We start from the raw sequence: 19789 nt of genomic DNA, 5'->3' as shown, positions 1-19789 counted from the left end.
GTACTATCACAAGAAAAACAGGTGCTCCAAAAGATACCTACGCTTCTGTCTGGGAGCCAGTCATTACCAGTTGAGAGCACTGCCCGTTCGTCTCACCACAGCCCCCAGGGTGTTCACTAAATGCATGGCAGTCAGAGCAGCTCACCTGAGACTGCTGGGATTCCAAGTGATTCCATATCTAGACAACTGGCTCTTGACTGTTTCAATCAGGCATCAGTTGATTCAAGCAAGGGACTATTTACTCCAGCTCAAATCACACCAACTCAAAGTTTAGAATTCATCCATGCTCATCTGAATACAGCCACCCAAATAGCTTTTCTTCCTATATCTCGAATAGAAACCTTTCAGTTCCAGGTCAAGAAGATAATTCAAAATTCTTCCCTCCTAGCATGTCTGATACTTCAAGCCTTAAGATCCATGGCAGTGGCAATCATCCTTGTACCACTTGCCTGATTCCATATGAGAATCCTTCAATGGACACTTACTACTCAATGGTCTGTTCTCCAACACCCATTATCCATGCCAGTCAATTTTACTCAAGCATGTGAGAATGAACCACATGATCCACTCCAGTCACCTCCACAAAGGCTGTCCTTTAGATCTCCCTCAACCCAAGACCACGGTGACCATGGACACCTCTTAGCTCTGGTGGTGGTGGGACATTTTCTGGGAAGGACAGTCCAAGGTACATCATCTCCAAAAGAGGCCAAGACACATGTCAGTGTCCTGGAAATGAGAACTGTCCTCCCTAGCATTGCAGGCCTTTCAACACTCTCAAAGTCAGGACTATTGCAGTCTAGACAGGCAATATGTCAGTAGTCTGGTACATCAACAAACAGGGCAACCAGACCTTACCCTATTTGTTGAGAAGCAATGAAAGTATGGCAATGGGCGATCTCTTCCAATCAGTTTCTGATAGCAACACATATCTTGGGGAAATCCAAAGTGATTACACACAAGTTAAGTAGGTCCATTCTTATGCCTCATGAGTGGTCTGTCAGTATCATTGTGGTGGCGAGAATATTTTGTCAATAGTGCCAACCATGCTGTGATCTGTTTGCCCCTCAACAACACATGTAGCAGGTTCTTTGCCCTGATCCCTCCACCAGGGGAGTCATCAAGAGATGCTCTTCTTCACACTTGGCACCCTAGGCTCCTTTATACTTATCCCCAACTACTGTTTTTTCAAAATTTTTACAGAAAGCATCTCGATTGAAGAGCATGTTTATCTTCATTGCCTCTTACTGGTCTCATCAGATTTGGATTCCCTTCCTTTGGCCTCATCTTGTACTTCCACCATGGATTCTGCATCCAACTCCAGACTGCCTGTCTCATCCGACTGTCATGACTTACCCAGACTTAAAAGCCTTCAAGCAGATCGGGTTGTTTCACCAGTTCCTCTGATTGCTAGACAGCCCAGCCCCCCCGGTCACATTTTATTATCTTCTCATAAAGCTTGCTCCAGAAAGGTTTACAAGAGTAAATGGAAAAGATTTGTTCTTTGGACCCTAAGCAAAAACTTAAATCCCTTTTCAGCACTGATTTCAAATGTCTTTGACTTTAGCCACAATTTTCATTGAATGTGCTAGTTCCTCAATTATTAGAGTACAATTAGCAGCAATTTTCAACTTCCATCTGGGAGTAAATAATTCTACCATAGGTTCTTCCAAACATTGCAAAGGCTTTCTAAGAGAAACCTTTTTTACTTAGACCTCCTTTAAAGGATCCTACCCCTCCTTGGTATTTAAACATCATAATCCAGGCCTTGACTGTACCTCCCTTTGAACTTTCAGTTAAATCTGATCTAAAAATTTTGACATAGAAAATTGTTTTCTTAGTTGCTATTACATCTGCCAGAAGAGTGTCTGAAATGGAAGCATTGTCCTCTAAGCCTTCTTACTTAGTTTTTAACAAGGATAGGGTTTCTCTATGAACCATTCCTTCCTTTTTACCAAAGGCTGTTTCTGAATCTAATATTAATCAGGTCATTAATCGTTCAGTATTCTTTCTAAATTTTTCAAACAAAGGTGAGTATTTGTTACATTTGTTAGAGTTACACAGACAGTTATGTGTTTACGTTCATAGAACTAAAGATCTAGGACAGTCTGAGCAATTGTTTGTTTCCTTTCTGATTCAGAACTAGACAAACCAGTATCTCTGACCAAATAGTTAACTGATTACATTACATTTGTTTATTAAAAAGTGGGATTAACTTTTCCAATACCACCCAGAGTTTACTCCACCAGGTCTATGTCAACTTCATCAGCCTTTTTGTCTAGAACTTCCTTGTATGATATTTGTGCCGCTGCAACTTGGGCTAATCCTCATACCTTTATGGCTCATTGCAAACTGGATCTGGTCTCTAGGGGAAGAGCAGCCTTTGGCTCGGTGGTGTTCTGGAATCTCCTTCTTTAGAGGCCTCCCAGGATTTAAGTAGATGGGGACCCTGCCCTGACAGGTGAGGAATGAATGAAAATGGACTACAGCAGATTAAAATGTTATGCACTCACCATAACGTTCCATCTCTGTTATCCATTTTCATTCTTTCTCAACTTCCCACCCACCTATCCCTGAAAGAGTATTGGAGGAACCTCTGTTCCTTGTTTGAGCTCCAGCTTCCATATTTTTCATATTTTCCACTGCTCCGTTGCTCATATGGGCAGCAAATTAGATCTGAAGTACATTAGGTTGGTGGGGCATTATGTGTAAAGGGAGGAGCTCGAGAGTTTAAGAATCTTACAGTCTGAAAGAAGTGGCTGAGTCAGATCCAAGGGTGGATCCAAACCCAACAGTTGAGGAAGAATGAAAATGTTGACAGTGTTCCTCATTCTGCTATCTTTGGTGCCATGCTCAAACACAAAATTAATACATACACTGTTTGCTGGGTGGCTAACTGGCTTTGTGGTAGATTGCAGAGAGTAAGGATAGGAAATTTCATGTCTACCTGGCTTGAGGTGAACAGAGGGGTCCCCAGAACTCAGTTATGGGTCCAGGATTGTTTAACCTGGTATTTCCATGTGCTCCTACGATTTCTAATGTTTGGATGGCCAAGTATGTTGATGATATTAAACTAGGTTGCACCACTTCAACACTTACATTTTTTTTTGGCTGAATGGTTAGGCTTAACTGGACTAAAAGTTAATAAGGATAAATGTGCTATTTTAAATTTTGGGAAACCAATGGTTGAATATCAAATAAACTTAGGTCCCCACGAGTTACAGAAGTTGACAGAATATAAGGATTTAGGAGTTATATGTATTAATTTTAAGTAGAGGACTAACTGCTTAAAAGTTAAAGCTAAGGCATTGAATGTTATTTGCTTAATTTTTAAGAACTTTACAGCGAGAAATAATGACTGTCTTTTGACATTGTTCATAACTTATGTTTGACCCGTCACTGAGTACAACATGATGTTTTGCTCCTACAAGAAAGGTGATATCCTGGTTTTAGAAGGTATTCAATGAAAACTGACAAAGTGCATCATTAGTTGTGGAAATAAATCATACCCATCTAGACTACAAAGTCTAGGGCTATTTTCAGTCAGTTACAGATATCTGAGCTGTAAACTTTGTCTAGCCTGCTGGGGCATTGGAATGAAGAATATTGATCTCTACTAAATATTGAATTGTTGAATGCAACCATATTAACCAGAGGTGCATTATTTACTTACAAAATTGAGGAGTTGAGCACAGTCTTAAGAGCAAACTGTTTAACACAGTCATGGATTCTGCTTTGGAATAGGGTTCCTTTACATGCTTGACAGTCTTCTTCTTTGTAGATCTTCAAAAAACAGCTTGATACTTGGTTGGGTTCCAGGGTGTACACATTCATTGAGGAGTCTGCATTCTGAATTGCCTTTGGCCTTTACACAGGAATTAATGAATAATTAAACAATGGGTTAAACTACACATACTGTAAGTTTGCCTCTTTCGCTTTTTATTATTTTTAGTAAATAAATGTTGATTTTAATTTGTAAATCTTTTTTATATTTTTTTTCATTTAATTTAAAATGTTTTTACTGTGTTTGTCCCTGTGACCTGGGTTATGGCTGAAAACAGTCTTTAGACCAGTTCTCTTGCCCGAATAATAAATGTAAGATAAATACAAATAGCCATAAACAACCAGGATTGTAATAAGAGTGTTCTGTGACCAAATGAATAAGTCCTGTACACATGGGTACTGTAAGTAATGGGGTAGGTGCTGTAGTTTTTTAAGGTAGAAGTGAACATACTTACTTGGTGTATTGTCCATTATATAGCACTGGTGATACAAGAAGCCATAAGGGAACAAAGATGCTAAGACTCAGGCACTCTGCGCGGTCTCAGATTGGCAGATAAAACCTACCCAGCTACATTTGCACTTTTTCTCCTATCTGTGACACCATGTTCATTTCTTCCACATTTCCATTTTTCTTCCTTTCACTAAATGGGTTTGGTTAGATTCCAAATAGTGTCACAAAACCTTTTGGACGAATAACCTTCAGATTTGCTCTTTTTCTCTTTTGTTTCATGAAAATATGTTGGTAACCTTATTTGCCATTCTATTTAATGCATTTTGCCGTATTAGAGCACCTTCTCCTGGTAGTAAGGCATTGTCTTGCATTTGTAATGAGACATCTTTCTTTTTTTGCTTTGTATCAGGGCTTTGAACCTGTTCTCACCATCAGGCCTCATTCTTCTGATAAGTGTGACTTTGGCTAGCAAATCACTCTTCCTGACAGTCATCCCTAACGTGTCTGTTGCTTAGGTCCACAGCACATATCTGAGGCTTGTAGTATTTGGGCTAAATATAATGGGGTGACTTCAGTCAAGTTAGGGAAAAGTTTCAGCAACTTCTTGTTAGTTTTGAAGCATCTTTGGATTCACAGTGGGTTCGACATCTTCTCTTTAGCCTGTCTCACTTCCTAGTCCTCCAATGAATTCTTGTTTACCTAGGTTTTCAGAGAAACATTTTTTTGACAAATTGACGGAGTTATTATAAGTGCCAGCCAATAGGACTTAACATACTAGACTGGTCAAGATCAAAGCCATACATTCTTCTACTGGTAAAGTTGCTGAAGCCTCAGTAGTGGAGGAATTTCCCCCACTACTTTTTTTCATTATTTATGTGTCTCTCCCTCCCCCTACTTCTAGATATAAATAAAGGTAACCATTTAAAATACTGGGACCTTCTAGATTGAGTCCCGACATATGGAGATTGAATGACTTACATACACTAAGTCTGAGATGACATTTCTCAGAATATTTCCTTTTCTCCAAGGTATAGCTATCTTGGAGTTTGTGTGTGTGTGTGTGTGTGTGTGTGTGTATATATATATATATATATATATATATATATATATATATATATATATATATATATATATATATATATATATATATATATATATATATATATATATATATATATATATATATATATATATATATATATATATATATATATATATATATATATATATATATATATGTATATATATATATATATATATATGTATATATATATATATATATATATATATATATATAAATCCGGGGAGTGCAAGATTTGCTCTTCTCCTGTGTTTTTTTTTGGCTTGTCGGCACCGGACATTTCGAAAGCTGACATTTAAATAGAGACCCATAAATAAAAAATATTTGATTGTATAACCAAGAAAGTAGAACATGAGCATATAAAAGTCTAAAAAAAGGCATAAAAAGATATTAATATAAAGTATAAAAATTAGTCTTTGTTAATAAAGTAATTATTTATGTATAACAGTAATAAATCATCATCATCATCCCCATTTCCCATTTTTAAATAGGGTCAGGGAATTGTGTTAACTGTCACTATCTGTATGGATTCAGTACGTCACTCCTGTCTTCTTTGACACTCATGCCTGACTGTCTCAGATCTTTTGTCACACAGTCCATCTACCTGTTTACTGGACGTCCTCATTTCCTCTTGCCTCCTTCCTGCCTATCCCAAATCTTTTTCACCAGATTGTCTTCTGCTTTTCTGCAAGTCTCTGAACCACTATAATCTGTTCTCTTTGATCTTTTCTGCAACTGGAGCTACTTTAACTTCAGCTCTTGTGTCTTAATTTCTTCTTCTGTCCCACAATGTGTATCCAGCCAGCCTTCTCAGGCACTTCAGTTGCATCAACTCTAGCTTCCTCATCTGCTGTGCCTTTACTGCCCTGGTGTTTGTACCATACAGTAGTATTGGTTACACCACTGTCTTGTACACCTTGCTTTTCAGCTTCTTTGGCTTTTTTCTATCATAGACTACACCTGAGAATATGTGTCAATTTGCTGCAGCCCCTCGGATTCTAGCCTTTATTCCCTTCTCAGCCACCACTCTTAGATACTTGAAGCTTTTAACCTGTTCCACTGTCTTCCCTTCTATTTCACTTCTCAGCTGCTTCTGATTTCCCCCGTTTGCTCCCATTACCAGTGTGTTATCTGTGCTTAGGTTCCTCTCATATGCCTTCAGTTTTGCACTCCATTCCCCTGTCCTTTGCTGAAGTTCTTGCTCAGTCTATCTGTAATGCCACATTGTCTGCATATAGCAACTTTGTTGGTCTGTCCCCTCCGACTTGTTTGCTAATATAGTCCATCACCGGTATGCACAGCAGTGAGTTCAAAGATGAACCCTAGAGCACCCACTCCAGAAAGCCCTCTGTAAGACCGAACATGGTTTGTACTTGAGTCATTGGGTCCTTTTACATAGCCTGCACTAATTCTGACAATGTTTCTGTGACTTCGAACCACTGCACTAGTGCCCAAATTAACATTTTTGGGACCTTGTCATATGCTTTCACCAAGTGTAGGAATGCCTAGTTGGGCTCTTTTCTTATCTCTAGCTTCTTCTCAATTGTCTGTCTCACTGCAAACATTGGGTCAGTTGTACTGCATCCTGATCTGAAACCGAACTGCTCATCTCCCATATTACATTCTACTACTCTGCATATCCATTTATCAATCACCATGTCCAGAACTTTCATGCAATGTGACAGGAGTTTGATGCCTCTGTTCTGCCCACAGTTGTGAATTTCCCCTTTTTTCTTATACATTGACATGGGTATGATTATTCTGCATTCCTCTGGGCTATGCCTTTCTCTCCAAACTGCTATGAGTACCTCAGGAGCCATTTCTCCCCTATCTCACCCAGCATCTTTAGCATATCTGCTGTGACTTCATCTCAGCCTGCTGCTTTCCCTGACATCATTTTCCTTAGTACTATTCTTGCATATTCTGTGATGGGCTGCTCTTCTTATCTCATCGTAGGCCATGTCTGGGGCAGTACAGCTTCTGTGGGGTTTTCTTCATTCAGAAGCTGCTGGAAGTACTCCTTCCATCTGCTTTTGATGTCCTTTGGACTAGTGTGCAGGATGCTGCTGTCATCTCTTATGAAGAGTGTCTTGAGTATCTCTTTTACCTTTCTGTCTTTGCCTTGCAACCTGATATAGTTTCTTTGTGCCACCTACTGAGTCGCTTGCCAGAAGCAGGTAGAGTACCTCCGATGCCCTGTTCTTTGATATTACAACTCCTTTCTTAGCTTCTTTGTTAGCCAACCAGGATCCCTTTCTAGCCTGGTCGATCTTTTCTATCTCTGACTTTTTCCTGCATTGCTTCATTCTTTTGATGACTTCCTAGACTTCTGCATTCCACCACCAGCTTTCCTTATTTACCTTGTTTCCATACCTGGCTTGACCACATATCAGTTCTGTCATCCTGACACATGCTGTTTTGAGGTGCTGCCATTCTTCATCTCCACACTATTCCTCCTCCTCTTGGGGTGCTAAAGCCCTGAGTTATTTCTTGAACTGTTGTGCTTTCTCTCCAGTCAACTTCCACATATTCAGCCTGGTCTCTTTTGACCTTAGAGCCTTCTCTGTACAACTGAGAGCAGTATATTATACATTTAAGTTGCATAAGTGGTTGATGGTGTCAGATGAATGCTTGCTACAGTTGTTCTTCCAGAGTCTTTGAAGCAAGGGCAACAGTGAGAATTCCATAAATGTTTGAGTTAGTTTTTGAAGCTCTTTAGTGGTTTATTTTTTCTAAAATCAATAAGTAGGTGATTTGATGTGGCTGGAGCTAATTTATTAAATGCCTTTTCACCAACTGCCTTTCCAAATGATGACCTTATAAAGTAATAGTGTCTGTAAGTTTATTGGTGTTCCTTAGCCTTCACTGGATACACCTTAGACACTCCGTCTTACAAGCCATGTCTCCTTTTTGAGTGGGTTCCTTCTTTGAAAATTATGGTGTCCTAAGTCATTATTCTCATTCACTTCCAGCAACTTTTGTATCTCCTAGAACTGGGCTTCTTGGCGGTTAGTGTTTGCTTGTGACTTCATGTGCAAATATGTAGAAGGGTCCTGCAGTAGACTTCAAGCATGTAGTGGTTTCATTTAACAGGTAGCATGTCCCGACTGGTAACATTTTCTGAGACATGTAAGCTTTATTTAAAATGGTGGCTCCATGCTCCAAACCTTACGCTGGCAGCCCATTCTAGAGTACCACACCAGTAATGGCTATCACTATCACCATAGATACCTCTGCCCTGGGATAGAAGGACATTATCAAGGGCAGAATGTCCAAGGTATTTGGCATCAAATGTAGGCCAGTCTGTACATCAGTGTTTTGGAGCTGAGAGGAGATGTCCTTACTGTTTAAGCATTTCAGGATACCCTACCCTGAGGTGCAGTTTCCATCCACACTGGCAAAATGGTTGTGGTTTGCCATATAAATAAGGTAGGTAGAAAATCTCTTTTCCCCCCTCACTCAGAAAGCTGTGAGGATCTTGGTACGGGCTGTGTTAACAGATTACTTTCTCATACCCAGTCACATTACTGAGGGGGGCCACACCTGTAGTTGACAGGCACAGTCACTGCTTATTGATGCCTCATGTATAGTTTTAGACTTTCTGTAGCATAGAAGGTCTTTTGCCACACAAGGAAATCTTGTGACTTGTTTGCATCCTCAGCAGGTATCAGTTGTAGAAATTTCTGTTCACTTATCCTTGTATGGGGGCGTGGACCTGGGAAGCTTTTATCTAGAAGTGGCCCCCAGTACTCTTATACCCTTTCACCCACTTTCTCGTATTTTGAAGTTCAGTCAGAAATCCATGCAGAACAAGACCATGGTCTGAAGAAATGAGATTTTTTACAAGAAAATAAATTAAGAGTGGAAACCATCTTGAGTTAAAATGTGTCTTGGTCCATGTGACTTAGCATGTTATTTCTTCTGAGATATTTTCATGCTTTGTTAGCTCAACTAAACAGAAATAGAATTATTCAGTATGGTCAAGGTAATGATGAGAAAGCATGAGAATTTAGTGTCAAGTGGATCTTTCAGAAACATGTATTGTTCTTACTGGTCAATAAGCAAAACTTTTCATTTATACTGTGTGATTTTACTATAAAAATAACAGCTCAGTTTGTGCTTGGTACGACAGAGGTTTATTTTACTTAGTCTCCCACATATGTGCCTTACTTTGCAATAAATTTGATTATTATTCTCTACTGAATTGTGTCATGTGAAAGTTATTTTGTACCTTAAAAATTTGTTGCCGTGACTCAGATTTCTGAGCCATTTTGAACTTCTGCATTAGAAACTGACAGTGGGATCAAAAGAGAGACAGGTTTTATGTCAGGCAAGTGTCTGATGTACCAATTCACAATTTTAAAATCCCACTAGAATTTAAAGCCTCTTCACATAAGCTTTACTAAAGCTTTCTTCACTAATTCTGATTGAAGATGAACAGGGAAATTGTATGGGTAATACTAGTGCTGTTTGTTTTGCGGATATGCAGGAGGTCCATTAGAGTGAGCAAAATGATGCCTTGTATGCTAGACATAGATCTCCCTTCAACAGCTTGTAGGACACAAAATACAGGGATAGGGTTTTGACGCAGTCTGCAAAGGACATGTTATGTACACCCTGTATTCTTTTAGTGAGGAACCTCTTTAGACATTCCAGTTGTTGGATGTCTATGTAATCACCTATATTAACTACTTTAGGTATAATTGTGTTCTAGTGGGGTTTAATTAGTATATACATGGATAGAGTATCCTTGTCACTAGGACTAAGTTTCCTTGTGAAAAGGACAGAGTATCTTTTTCAGGAGTGAGATCATGTTCTAATAAAATATAAAAAAGGATCAGAGAGGATTCCTACATCAGAAATGTAAGTGTCCTAATTATAGTTGCATATCTGTCCCTCTGGTAAGTTTTTATAATGGGCGCCAGTATAAGTAGTTTAAAAGAGATGGAGTATGGGACTCCAGACAGGTATACGGTTAATAAATATGAGAGAGACAGCTGCAATTATTTGATAAAATGGTCTGAACTCCCAAAAAAGTATAGAATTATATAGCACTTTACAGTTTCCAGAAGAAAAGTGCTTTTGATAAAATATTTTTTAAAAAAAATAAAAAAAGGGAAGGAGGTAACTGCCTCCTGCTGGGCAGCTTTTAATGACTGACAGACCCATTTTTCTCATTTTTACTTTTTTCTGTTTGTAAAAAGTTTAAAGTATAATACTAGCAAGACAAAACATTGGGTACATGGGTCTATTTAACATCAGGATGACCATGGGGATTGTATCCCTTAAAAGACCTAGATATAAAAAAATTCAGCCGTGTCATCTATTTTCATCTGAGAGGTATCCACTGTCCACCACACACTTATAAAAGACTGTGTAATTGGTGATTAGCATTTTGGCATTGCTCCTTACTAAAGATTCTCCTGGTACCCTTCAATTACAAAATGTAAATAGATAGGGTGCATGGCCAAGATGCTGGCCAAGTAGCAGGAGATTTCTCCAGCTCTGCTGTAACTTTATTTCAGACAGGAAATTAAATTATTAAGTTATTTTATTTTTGAGAAGACAGAAGATATGGAGTGAAGTAGAGTAGCAGCTCGTTGAAGAGACAAGCTGAAAGAAGTAACTGGAAAGTGAATGAAAAAAGAAGAATGACTTCATTCACCCTAAAGTGCTAACTATCTATACAATATTGCGCTTACAGTTACTACAGCTTGTTTCATTATGCTTATACATAATTAGAAGTCCAGTTGTACTGTACACTAAGGTAATCTATTCATTTGTGTTTATATGTTTGTATGTATATGCAAGTGTATGTATGTATGTATGAGAGAACACATAAGTCTGTAACTGCTGCTGCTTCCTCCTCAAAGAACTCAGCTCTGAGATCTACTATTGTACATTACAGAACCAACTGATTTTGCCAACATCCTGGCAGATAGGTTCAGTGCTAACTTTACCCCCCCTCACCCCCTAAAGGGCCCATATCTATACAGGAAGAATGCAGAGTCCCTGTAATCACAGCTATGCAGGTAAAAGCTGCACTCTCTAAAACCAAAAACACATCATCCATGGGACTGGACAATATCCCAGGCTGCGTTTTACATGGACTTCAGAAAAAAACTGGCTCCCCACTTAAGCACCATGTTCAGTCATAGTCTCACGTCAGGCTTTGTGCCCATTGAATGGCGCACAGCAACAGTTATACCACTCCCACAAAGGGGGAGCCACCACTGATCCTAGGAACTATTGCCCTATTAGTCTGACGAGCCTGGTCTGCAAGGCCATGGAACGTATCATCATGGATCTCATAAACAAAGACATTGGTAACCTCCAAACTCTGGACCCCACCCAGTTCGGGTTTGTAAAAGGCAGATCATGCCTTCTGAACCTGATCAACTTCTTTGAGGCAATCACCAAAGCTGTAGACAAGGGTAAGGTGGTTCACACAGTTTATCTTGACCTCGTCAAGGCTTTCGACACCATCCCCCATTCTGGAATTATAGCTAAACTCACTAAACTAGGTATAAATCCCTGCGTCACAAGATGGGTTGCCAAGTGGTCACTGACAGAACCCACACTGTAAAAGTTGCAGACTCCAAATCTGACTTCAAACCAGTGACGAGTGGAGTACCACAGGGTTCAGTCCTGGGACCTCTCCTGTTTGGTATCTACTTCTCTGAAGTACAGCCTAACACAGAAGGCCTCTGGCTAATGAAGTTCGCAGATGACTGCAAACTAGGAGCCATAGTCGAGTCGTGGACATCCTACTGAGACAGATGCCTGGTGTCAGAGGCATGTCCTCAAGCTTAGTGCCAAAAAGTGCATTGTCATCCCCTTTGGTAAAAACTCTACACCCATGAACTACCACATAAACAGCAGTCTACTTAATGCCGAATGTCTGATAAGAGACCTTGAGACCCAGGTGGACAGTAGTCTCTCCTTTGATAATCACATCGCCACAGTAGTCATGAAATCCTTCTGTGTGGCATACCTCATCACAAAAGGGGTCTCATCCATGAAAAAAGAGATCATTGTTCCCCTCTTCTTGGCACTCTTTACACCCATTATAGAGTACACTGCTCCTTTTGGAATGTACCTCACAAGACATCTGCAGCAGCTGGAAAGGCCACAGAAGTACCTCACAAAGAGGATTACTGCCCTCAAACAGATGCCCTACACTTCATCTCAAAAAACTCCAGCTTTATTCTGTAGCATATCACCTACTCCAAGGAGATCTCTGCCTAACATGTAAAGCTGTGTTAAACCCAGAGCTGTTGGACATGCTGCACCTTAAGAAATCCCAATCCCTCCAAGCTACATGCTCTATGGACCTAAACCTTGTCACCACAATAAACAGGACATGCTGGTGGGATAGATTCTTGTCCCAGCGGCTTCCTGTATTCTGGAACAAGCTACCCATCTGTGTCAAGCAAAGTTCCTCATTAGCATTCTTCAAGAAAAATCTTGATGAGTGGATGGAAAATAGGAAATACACCCTGGGGATCACTTCTGTGTCTCTGCTCGACAGGGGCACAGGAAATTAACTTTCTTGGGTGGCATAAGCCAGGGAACCTTGTTGGCTAGGCTTGCTTAGGCCCTTGGGCCGATAGGTTTATAGGTAGGTACTAGGCTATGTATGTATGCAGTTATAAGCATGTGCAGTATATTAAAAAGGGAGGAGAGAGGTAGGAGATAAGAAAGGAGACTGATAAGAAGGGTAGTGGATGAAAGGGACACTATTATGGAAAGATGAGATGTAGATTTCCTTAAGTTTCTAGCAGCTGTGGATAAGATTGTGTGGGTGGAAAAGAGGCAAGAGAGAAGAAGATAGTTATGAAGTAATGTTGCAGGTGCTGTGGCACTTAAATGCAGCTCCTTTGAACATGTACTTTTTGAGGTTTTCCCTGAATTTAGGGAGGGGATCAGTATCACTCACTTCTGTTTTGAAAGACTCCTAACTTTCCATTGCAGTCATTGAGAAGGTGCTTTGGGGAGGCCAAAGTTTGTTTTGGGAGTGGATAAACTGATGGAGTTTTAAGATCTTATACTATAAGAGGTAGTTATTTTGTTGCGTTTACTTGTAAAGAAAATGAATGTTTCATTGTGTACTGGTGCATATGAAAGGGAGACTAGGAGAAGTGTTATTGTGAGTCATTTCGATTTGGTAAGGACTGTACAGTTCTCTTCTCTTGGGGGGGGGGGCTAATGTAATGAATCTGCATATAAGGTTGGATGTAGTTTGTTGGGATGATAGTATTTTCTTGGGTGAATTTGCATTGATAGGAAGGCTGTATTTGATTTGCACAAGCAGGACTCCTGTAACATTTACATTTCTGCCTTCTGGTGAGAGGAAATTAAATATTTTGCCCATAAGAATAAGAAGGATTTAATTTTGGACTTGGTAGTATTGGTGTGGTAATGAAAATTTGGAGACTGCTCTAACTAGATGCCTAGGTAATTGAAGTATGGTACAGTTTCTGTGTAGTTCTTTTGGTTATGCATCATGGACCAGTTGTGTGGATCATGGCTTATTTATTTAATTATTTATTGTTATGTTGAGAATGAGACTAAAATGTGTGATTTATTAGAAGAGGAAGGATAAGTCTCTTTCAAGTTGTCTTTTGATGGTAGTGGGGACGAAATCAGATCTGTAGATGACCATGTCATCTGCAGAATAAATCATATGGGTTCAAGAAAGGTTTAATGGAAGATTGTTTATGAAAAGGAAATATAGGAGTGTGACATAATAGGATGTTGTGGTACCCATTTGGTGAGCAGCGCAAAAACAGATGCGGTTATACCAGTTTGTACCTTAAGCTGCCTGGTAGTGAGGAATCGTTTGAACCAAGGGAGGGAGTTGGATCTGATGTCTGCTGTGAAATGAGTTTATGGTCAACACTTTGTGAGGTTAGTAAATACTGCACCTGACAGTTGGCTTTTTTATACATGATTGTAGTATGCTAGCTGTCAGTGCATACACGGTGGTTATTGTGCTGTAGCCTGTCCAGAAGCCATGTTGGTGAAGGTTTAGAATGTTATATTTTTAATATATTCTGGTAGTTGAGTAAAGACACAACTAGCAGAGGATTAGGGGTATTGATATGAGATGAAAAGTTTTAACATCTTTTGTTAACTTCTTTTGGTTTTGTTAGTTTAAGTATACCTCTGTCTGTAGCTTGTTTTAATTCAGATAATATGATGTTTTGTGAGAGGTATAGGTGGCATAGATGTTTGTAAGGAGAAATAATGTAATTTATGCATAACATAAAATAAAAAACAGTATTTAAAGGCTGTCAGATCCTGGGGGATTTCTGCTGGCATTTTTAAACTCGTTTATTCATTTCTCATATTTGAAATAATGATGTAAGTTCACATGCATTAATAGAAAATAACTCAAACCACAGTAAATGTTTTTCATTTTTTCCTGCATTACAGATTTTCTTTTCAGCAATTATTTACTCCATTATTATATAAATCATCCAATTCCTGCCTTTCCTTTAACCTCACCCCTCCACCTGAACATTATTCTGTATGTATTGTTCCACAAATTCTGTTTATTTCTATGTAGGTTCCTCCGTCCCTTTTCTAAACATCCCACCAAATGTTCTTTTATCTCCTTTACAGTATTCAGTACTTTAGTTACAGTAGGTTTAAATTTTGATTTCCATTTTGTAGTAATTGTTTTTTTTTTTGGCAGCCAAGGGCATTACATTTAGGTAGGTCATAGTGTGTCTGGGCAATTCAGGTTCACTGTCTCAGCTCATAAGAGTAATTTCCTTAGTTATACCCATTTGATCCTCCAACATTTTTGACAAAATACTCTGTAAAAAAATTCTTGAAATCTGCCAACTCCTTAAATTACAATTACCTCTCTGTTTCCCATCATACCTCCAACATTTGCTATCCACATTGGAAAAAATCTTTGAAGTCTGCTTGTACTATGAAAATACATATGCAAACACTTCTAAAAAAATCCAGAACCTTCTGAACTTTGTTGCATACTTAGGAGCCATACAGATGTCCTCCCATTCGCATTTGTATATTGCTTTTCTCTTCTTTTACCAATGTTTTCCATTTTCATATGATTTATTCTTATTGCTATTATGCAATATTTTATATTACCTACCAAGCATCCATTTTTAACAGCAAAATCTGTTCTGGAGTCAATTAAAAACTCTTTCAGAGTTGGTTTTGCACTTAGTATTCCCAAGGCCCTATGTTAGGTAGTCCAATCTCACCTTCATTTTTGCATATGGGTTCGGAGCCGATCCTCAGTTCTGACTCGGCCAATTTACAAGCTCGAAGACTTCCGGTTGGCTCGTGGCTAAGTAGGTATCCCATGGTGCACCAGTGCAATCCCCAGATCTCGTTTGCCATGTTGACGAGTTCAGATGTGCTTCTCTTGGCTCTGGCCAAGTCCTTTTCAATTCTTTACATTCTTAGTAGATATTGCATTTTTAGTGTTATATTAGTGTTGTTATCTTATAGGCCTTTGCCTAAGTTGTCCTTGTGGACTTTTTTTCGTCACTGTAGTAGTTTTAGTATCCTGTGTGCCAGTTAGTTAGGCGCCGTTGTGCTTTTTCGCCTAGGTAGAGCATTTGTTTTGGCGGGTTTTTTTTCCGCTGTTGATCAACAGGGGCTCCTGTTGATTTATTTGCACTGCTCAGACCTTTGTTGGTCACTGTTGACTGTTAATTTGTGGTCTTTGGCGGGGATCCGCTAAGGTGGTATTTATAGGATTGCTGTTACAAATTTTTTTTCTTGTGTGTGTGTCTGTGTTAAATACTTGATCTGTTTAGGTTACAAGACCTAGTTTTCTGTTTCACAGGGCTAGGCCCGTTTAACTTAGAGGACCTAGTCCTTGTGTAACTCTTCTGCAGGGCTAGGCTCGTTTTAGTTAGAGGACCTAGTCCTCATTTTTTTTTTCTCTTTATTCCTCTCTCTCCTACTGGCTTTGCGTGTGTGTCTGCAATGTCTAAGGCTAGCTAGGAGCATAAATCCTCTGGGTTCAAAAAATACATGAAATACTCCCAGAAAATGTCATTAACGGATGGCCACAGTATCTGTGTCTACTGCTTGGGAGCCATCCATTTGCAGGAATCATGCTTGTTTTGTCATGCTTTCTCTCCTAGAGTGTTGCAGGAGAGAAAGAACAAGCTGATACTCAAGGGTCTTCTGAAACCAACCTTTGAGTAAGCATTATCTGGTTCGTCAGCTTCATTCCAAGTCTACAAAATCCAGATCTGAATCCAAACCTAAATCATCTAAAAGCCCTTCTCCCGCACCAGCTGGTGTCTCTGAGCCGCCTTCCAAATTACCAAAATCTGCCTCCTCGACTCCTCAGTCTTCGGAGCTGAAGTAGAGCACCCTGGCATCAGAGATGGTCACAGGTGCTTTGGTGCCGACTTCTGAACCTTTGGAAATAGTTGACTCTACTGCTCGGCGCCAGTCGGTAGAATCCCTACCAGTCTCTTTGCTAATCAAGTCTCCAAGCCTCCAAGGTTGAGATCCCCTACTTTATCTTCCAGATCTTCCAGGAGTCTTTCGGAAGAAGATGTGGAGAGGGTAGTACTAAGACTCCTGAAGTCGTCTGCTCTGCCTAAATATTTGTTGGCTCTGACCCAGTCGGCTCCGGAGCCACTCGAGCCAGTCTTGCCCTCGTCTGTGATCCCTCCTCCGAGTGATGTTGGCCTTTCAGAGCCAGAGTGCTTGTTACCAACGGAGGAACCCACAGTTCTGGATCCCCTTGCTGCAGCATTGGAGCTGAGTTTGGCACCGACACTCTTGGCTCCGTCCATCGTGTCCAGGGACCGAAGCTCTTCTGTCGGCGTTGATGGGGAGGGTTTGACTCGATCTTCTTTGGTTCTCAGCCTTCCTCTCGGTGCTTCCGCCAGGGTGAGTTCGGACCCTGCATCTATCTCGGAGCCGATGGCTCTGGTTCCGGCGCCAACCTTTGTCTCTTTGGAGCAGGGGAGGTCTTCGGAGCTGGAGAGGTCGGCTTTTGAGGTGATGAGGAGGGTGCTGTCTCAATCTACAGCCCCTGCCAGTAGTACAAGCACCCCCCCAGGGCACCCACTTCAGTCTCAGTACCTACTCTCTCCTGAGACAGCAGAGACACGCAGCCTCAGGAGCCACTGGCTGGTGGTCCCCACTCTTCCGACGCCTTCCCAGAAGGTCCCTTCGAGGAACCCCCCTCGAAAGAGGGTAGGCAAGAGGAAGCATATTGACTCCCAGGATGAGTCTCTGACATCGGACACTGACCTCGAGGAGTCGGAAGGGTCCCCCAAGTCGTCCTCTGATGATGTCTCCTTTGTGAACATCCTGGAGATTCTTAAACAGAGGTGCGACTGGCCCACTGTCAACCCTTCTGATGAAGAGTCAGTGTACCTGAAGGCTTTCGGGTCTCGACCCTCTGCCTCTTGGGTGTCTCCACCTTTCGACGAACTAATTGATCTGGTTAGTCGGAAGGTGTGGGATACTCCCGATGCTGTGCAGCCAGTTCCCAGGAGACCAAATACATTTCTGTCTGCCCCCCACCCCCCCACCCCCCCAGAAAAGAGTTATTGTCTAATGGTGTTCCCGTAGATGCCATGGTGGTGGCGGTGGCCATGAAGAAGGAGTTGGCGGAGACTTTTTCCTCTGTTCATTCGCCAAACAAGGAGTCGCGACAGATGGACAGATTTGGGAAGTGTGTATTTAGTTCAGCGGCATTTACACTCTGATCTCTGAACTATCTGACTCACTTCACGAGGTTGCAGAGGGATCTCCTCAAGGAGTTAGGAGATTCCATACAGGGTGCTTGTCCTGAGGGAGTCCCTGATAGGATCACTGCTCAGTTGTCCACCCTATATTCTGTAGTTAACTCCTCCATGAGGCTGATGGAGCGAGCAGAGCAGCGGGTTCAGGAGTTGCCCTTAGGCGCTACTCCTGGATGCGCCTGTGTAATTTTGCAGCGCCATTCAAGTCCACCTTCACCAGCGGCCCCGTTTGATGGTTCCTCCTTGTTTGATCCAAAGGTGAAAGAAACACTCACTCATTGTGAGCAGGAAGGAAAGACTCTCTCTGCCGTGGGAGTCCATTTTACCATTCCCTCTCGACCATATCCCAAAGGTCAAAGGGGAGGTAAAATGTGGTTCAAAAAGTCCCAGAGGATCTTTCTGTACACACAGAGTGAATCCTCCTTTAGAGGGAGAGGAGGAGGAAATGGTGGACGTTGCCGTAGAGGCAGGGGCAGTCCACAGTACCAGCAAGGTCGTGATTCCTTTCGAGGGCGGCCTTATCAGCACTCCTGATGTGGGGCCTGACTGCGTTTTTTTGGGGCCAGTCGAGGGTCGCATCTCTTTGTATTCAGAAGCCTGGCTAAATATCACCCAAGACAAGTGGGTACAAAGAGTTGTTACCAGGGGCTATATCATACCCTTTTCCCTTCCACCGTTTGTTCCCAGAAAGATCCCAGATGTTCCACCCAATCACAGGGATCAGGCAACTTTGGAGATCAACAAGTTGCTCTTAAAAAGAGTCATCCAGCCCGTCCCAGCAGACCAGACTGGATCTGGAACATACTCCAGGTTCTTTTAGTCCCAAAATGAACTGGAGACTGGTGGCCAGTTTTGGACCACAGCAGAGTAAATGAATCCATGAAGAAGGACAAGTTTTGGATGGTCACACTGCAGTCGATACCCCTGTTGTTAGGGAAAGACTATTGGATGTGCTGTCTGGATTTCCAAGATGCTTACTACCATATAAAAATGGACAAGGCGTCAAGGAGATACCTGTGCTTCCGGCTGGGAGCCAGTCATTATCAGTTTCGTGCTCTGCCCTTTGATCTTACCACAGCCCCCAGGGTGTTCACCAAATGCATGGCAGTAGTGACAGCTCATTTGAGATTTCAGGGATTCCAGGTGTTTCCGTATTTGGACGACTGGCTCCTGACCACCTCCACCAGGCATCTACTCATCCAAAACAGGGATGCCACCATTAAACTTTGTGCTCAACTAGGGATCTCCATAAACTGGGAAAAATCTGCATTACTGCCCTCGCAATCTGTGATTTTTATAGGCACAGAGGTAGACACAATGGATATGACAGTTCGTCTCCCTGCCGAAAGATCACAAAACCTCATCTCTCAAGTTCAGCGTCTCCTTCCGCTTCGGAAGGTCAAAGCAGAATGGGTTCTTCAACTTCTCGGTACGATGGCGTCAACCACTCTTTTAATACCTTTAGCCAGGTTGCACATGAGAATCCTACAATGGCTGCTGTTTTTCCAGTGGTCATTCCAATATCTACCGCTGAGTCACCCTATCCTGCTGACGGAATCATGCAAAAAGGACCTTCATTGGTGGATAGCCCCCAACCACTTGTTCACGGGAGCTCACTTTGTTCCTGCCCAACCCGTTGCCACTGTGACCACGGATGCCTCCCAGGTCGGGTGGGAGGGGCAATATCTTGGCAGGACTGTCCACGGCACATGGCAA

The sequence above is a fragment of the Protopterus annectens genome, chromosome 1.part0, assembly GCF_019279795.1.
Source record: "Protopterus annectens isolate FY-2018-M chromosome 1.part0, PAN1.0, whole genome shotgun sequence".
NCBI classification, from domain to species: Eukaryota; Metazoa; Chordata; order Ceratodontiformes; family Protopteridae; genus Protopterus; species Protopterus annectens.
This window is presented reverse-complemented; position numbering follows the sequence as displayed.